Source organism: Drosophila novamexicana, unplaced genomic scaffold (genome assembly GCF_003285875.2).
Source record: "Drosophila novamexicana strain 15010-1031.04,08,12 unplaced genomic scaffold, DnovRS2.1 tig00001741-arrow-arrow-pilon, whole genome shotgun sequence".
In the NCBI taxonomy this organism is placed as follows: Eukaryota; Metazoa; Arthropoda; class Insecta; order Diptera; family Drosophilidae; genus Drosophila; species Drosophila novamexicana.
Window position 1 is genome coordinate 308,189 of NW_020824885.1, and position 6,000 is coordinate 314,188.

Genomic DNA, 6,000 nt, shown 5'->3' on the forward strand with positions numbered 1-6,000 from the left:
TTGTTTTTTTTTTGAGATAATCTTAGGTTCTTGTAACTTATCAACTGACTAATGCATCCATCCAAAATTTATGTACTTAAAGTTGAACTTTAATGCAGCTCGAAATGCTTGCAAAAAAAAAAAAAACGGAAAAAACGTAATTATGATAATTAAAAATTTAATTAAAATATAATTATGCAACAATTTGTATTCGTTCTCTTTCACGTGTGTTTGCGCCTGAGTGTGTGCTTGTGTGTGTATGTGTGTGTGGGTGTGTGTGAAATTCTTGGTTAATTAGCTGTACATTTTTTGGTCATAATTACAGCTAATTAGGCATATGGCAGAAATTTCTATGAATATTACTGAAGTTGTTGCTGGTGTTTATTGTTGCAATTTGTGTCATTTTTTTTTCACTTTGTTTTTCCGCCCAATTAGTTATGTACATAATTTAAGAGATCGCACAATGCATGCAAATGAATGAAAAACTATGCTCTTAATTAAATACAAATGCAATTAATTAATTATTTAATATAATATCTTTGAGTTCACATGCAAAAAGCATAATTAAATAATGCATGCAATGTGGAATAAAAAATAGAAATTAAACACTATTAGTAATTTAAATGTTGTACATAAATTGAGAACTAGCTTAAAAGTATGTGTGTACTTAATTTTAAAGCAAAGAGCAACAAAAAAATATATATCTAAACATAACGATATCTATGTTGATTACACGAGAAGCCTAAAAGAAAATAAAAACTAACTAAACCGCCAAAAAAAAAAGGAAAAAGCAAGACGCAAAATTAAATAATTAAAGCTACAGCAAAGCAGAATTTACATAAATAAATCAACTAACAAATATGAATATTTAAATTAGATAAAGCTAAAATTAATTATAATATAATAAAATATATGCATATATAAATGTTTTTTTTTTTTTTGTAATATGATAAAAACTAGCTTTTAAAATAATGAAAAGCAGCGCAGCAAAGGCATAAATATAAAAATATAAAGAAATGAGAAAGTTTAGCAAAAAAAATAATAATAATAATACAAAAAACAATAATTTTTAATTAATGCAATTTTTATAGTATTAAATAAAAGTCAAATACAAAGGGCATGGCATACAGCATAAAGCGTAGTAAATTAAAAAATAAATTACAAAAGATAATAATAATGAAAATAAAATAATAATAATCTTACATGTTTTTATTAAACATAGAAAATGGCTGACAGTTTTAAATTTATACAAAACTAAAATTTAATATTAAAATTTGCAACTTAATATTTATATTTAAGCATTTATTCATGCACGAGCAAATTATTTGATTTAAATATTTGAATTAAACGCAGACACACACACACACACAACATGAAGGAAATTGAAATTATTTGACTGCTGAAAAAGCTATTTACACACACACAAACACACACAAGCACACACAGACAAGGAAAAGAAAAGAAAAATGTTTGTGTAAAGCCTAAAAGAAAAATAATTGAAAATTCAATTCAAATTATAAATATTGTACTTGAATAAATATATATAAATATATTTTGTCAATAATGTTAATTAGCAACTAAAAAATGCAAGAAAAATATATGAACACACACACACACAGCCAAACATTTCACATATATACATAGGTATACGCACAGACCTAGATGTGTGCGTATATATATAGATATATATTCGAAGCTAAAGATACAGCTACAGAATAATGTTCATTATTATGGCTAACATTTTTTTGCAAAAGCTAACAAATTGATAAACAAAAAATCAACAATATACAAATAAAAATAAATTTATGCATATGGATACGCTACAATTCTAAAATAAAAACAATAAAAACCCAAAAAAAAAAAAAAAAAAAAAAAAAAAAAAAAAAAAACAATTGAAATAAAGTTTAAAAAGTTGCATAAATAAAAAGAAAATGAGAAAACCTTAACGATTAAACCTAAATAAATTAAATTTAAACTTAAGACAAGAGACAAACATTTAACAAGCAAGTGAGCCAGCATTAAAAACCAACAACAACAACAAATTATTATGTTCAATAAAGAAAACAAAGAAATCTTACACGAAAAAAAAAAAACATTCTCGAGTTCTTATTTTACTGTAAGTCTTTCAGCAAAAAAGGTGAGTATATGCAAATGTTTGCCAACCACATTGCCCAGCCATTTCCTGTCTTTGATCTATTGACTTGAAAAAATTGAATTCCCGCAACAATTGCACAGACAAACTCAACGGCAATCCAATGCGAAATACCACAGCCAGACACAGAATATATATACTTTATGGGGTCGGAGATGCTTCCTTCTGCCTGTTACATATATTTGGATTTTGCACAAATACAATATACCCTTATACCCATTTTTGATGGGTTCAGGGTATAAAAAGCCATCACACCCCATGCCCATTTTACACGCTCCAAGTGAAGAACAAGCCGAACGCGCACTCGACTAGCAAATGCCCTCTACAAACAGTCTAAAGAGAGCGCTCAATTCACAATACATTCATATAGCTTGCGGCAACTGGGATTGCGTGTGGGTATTCGACTTTGAGATGCCCTGTTCAGGTGTAAAATATTAACAAAAAAAAAATCCTAGAAGACAACTGTTCTTTTATCTTAACTTTACTTTTGCAATAATGCAGCAGCCTTTAAAAGTTAATTTAGTGAAATTCAAGTTCAGATAACAATTTTGACAAAAGTCTATTCCGAATATATATCTCTGGTAAGTACAGTCCGAATTTCGAGTGACATTCCATTTTGGACTCGTGCATAGCACGAACAATTTGAACAATTTTTCGAAAATTTATCAAGGGGTCACATAACAATTATTGCAAAAAATTGGTTTATTTAATAATCAAAATTATTCGATTGCCATCTATTGCCAAGATCGAACTGCATTTAACCGAGCTATGCTCAAGGTTATGCTTTAAAGTTTTTGAAAAATCTATAATTTCATAGAATTCAGGTAAATAAGGTTCGATTATAAAATGATCTACTATTTTGGACTCGTGCGACGCACGACTAATGATTTGTGCTGAACTTACCAAATTAACATGGGCTTACATCACAGTGTTTCTGAAATGAACAATTGTGATTTCAATATTAATTTATATGCTAAAAATATTTTAAAATTAAAAGAAATATTTGATTTACCATCCGGGCAAAGGTATATGCAAATATACTTTGCCTCAACTAAATATATTAAGTATACGCCTAATTGAACCATTTTAGATTGTGTTTCCTGACAGCATGTTTGTCTATGCGCGCATAAAGAACAGAATATGTTGCTAACAATCATTTCATACCAAATTGTATAGTTTTTTTTTACAGTTGAAGCACTTTGAAGCTGTTAGCTCAGTTAATGCTTCGGCTTGTTTTTACACACGTGCATGTATAAGTTTATGTATATGTATATATACACGCCATTAGACAATATACGACCCACTCTTCATAAAGCTGCTTGCTAAAGCTATATTAAGTATACATCCAACAATTTTATCATTCAAATAAAACTCTCAGAGAATACAAAAAGTATATCTAAAAGCACATATACATAAGAGAACACAGGAAATATATTTTGTAGCAAATATATTCTACATATATATATGTGTGTATATATACACACCTGCTTAGTGCAACACAAGTTGCTTTCGCTCAATAACATTACATATAAAGTATACGCCCCATTTGCAGATTGTTAGTGTGCGGGGTATTGAAACGACAGCAAAACGACGCTAAAGTTAACAGCTTCAACATTGGCCAGCTGTCTAAATACGAAAAATGCATAAAACGCAGCTGCAGCAGCCGCAGCAGCAACAACAACAACAACAAAAACAACAACAGCAATAAGGATAAGGAAAATGTCGCCATTGCTTGTCAGCGCCTCAGAGCCCGAGCCCGAGCCCGAGCCCCAGACACCCGCCAACTTGCCGCTTGTCATCAAAAGTCATATCTGTGAGCATATTATTCGACTGCCGTGCGGCGCGATGTGCTGTGTGTTTTCTGGAGCGTGTAATATCCGCTTCCTGCATTTCCGGTTGGCGCTTTTTGCATAGCGTATACGTAATATTTCCACTAGACGACAACGTCGACGCCGGCGCTGGCAATGGTGACTCTGCCACCAAATTGCTAGCGGAAATGCTGCAAAATTAACGAGCATGCGGCGCAGCAAGCAAACACAAGGGGCAGCCACCTCACGGAGCTCCGTCGGTGGGGAGTGGCAGAGCGTGAGACGGTGCCCCACTGTTGCCATCAGTTAGGTTGCGCACGGCGCAAAGTAAATGCGAACATTTTTCCAAGCTGCAAATGCAAATTCTACGCAAGTTTTCTTCTCATCTGCAGCCAAGGTAGCAACTGCGGCAGCAGCGCCAGCGGCAGCGACAACAGCTGCAAATTAGATGCATCACTTAACCGGGAATGAGGGATGACATAAAGCTGCCAAGTGGCGAATGATGAAGCCGAATGGGCCGCGACTGCCCTACAACCCTCGACAATCCCAACTTATGCCAACGCATAATAACAAATACCAAATATTTAAATAATACGCATATGAGCAACCTGCAGATACCCTGTAACAGCGTCGAACTATCGCCTTTGCTTCTTCTATCCCAAGAACCCAGACTATGTACAGCGCTTGCTGGCATAACTCCGATGTTAAGAGTTCGTACTCCATGACACTTTCAGGGCCCAAATATGGCAACCAAATGTGTGCATAGACCAAAACGCAAGGCTCTACCCATTTTCAGAGGAATGGGCGGGGATATCCAAAAAGTATAAACTGTTTGTCGGTTTATGCTATAATAAGGCTATAATATGCTATATGTTACCGGAGTAGCCGACCGCTGGCCAGTTAAATACATCTTCAACACATAACCCTTTCGTAGCCCATATCAATGTTTTACAGGGTATAGATATACTTCACTTCAATTTGACAAAAGCTTCATTGGCGCGTGCCGTCGCATATTGAATTCCATGCTGGGCATTTTTATTGTAATTCGATTATCTCTGAAAAGGCATAATCTCACAATTCGAAATTTCTCTGAAATCAATGAGAGTATTGTCAATCAGCAGCAAACGCATTCTGTTTACGGATAATAAGGAATTCGTAACGCAAGATATTTGTTTGAGATTTAAATGCTTCGAATGTTTTCAGAAGAGTTCTGTTTAATGTCGATTGCAACCTTTTGTTTTTAATTCGTTGGACTTTCAACATATTTTCAGTATAATTCAAAACGGAATTCGAGTGCGGAAATCCGCTCCGCTGGGTGAAAGTCGGCGCTCAAAGTAGTCGGAAAATATTTAAATGCTGTCGCTACGCTTGAATCGCCTCTTACACAAAAGGCAGAGCGAGTTCATTTGAATACGTCTACCCGCTCTGGTGCAAATAACAAATAAAGAATTTTTTACACGGCCTGCTATGCGATTCTCATGAATCCAAACTTGCGTAACTTATAAGTGTTATACTGATAGGATGTCAAGTCTCAGTGTTGTGCATACACTACTCTATTGATTTCTTTATCTAACTCTAGCTCACCTACAAAAATGCATAGGCGTAATTTTTAAATATTTTTTCTGGTCCCTCTTTCTCTTTCTCCTTTCCTCTCATTCTCTTTTTCTCTCCTTCTCTCTCTCGTTAACTCGAATACACTTTCCATCAGAAAATAAAAACAAGTACTTTTCTAATATATTTTCCATCTCTCTCTCTCTATCTCTTTCGTTCTTCTCTCTCTCTCTCTCTCTCTCTCTCTCTCTCTCTCTCTCTCTCTCTCTCTCTCTCTCTCTCTCTCTCTCTCTCTCTCTCTCTCTCTCTCTCTCTTTCTTAATCTCTCCCTTTTTTTCCCTCCCTCTCCCATCATTTTTTAATTCCATCAGTTAGCTTGAGCTCATATAGTCGTGCACTTTCATATATCTCATGTAAAACCCCGCCTAACTTAATCTTAAGAACTATTGTCAGTTTCTTAATGAAAACTACTTAAGCCACTTCTTGCTTCGTCCCGTGCCACTTCACCGC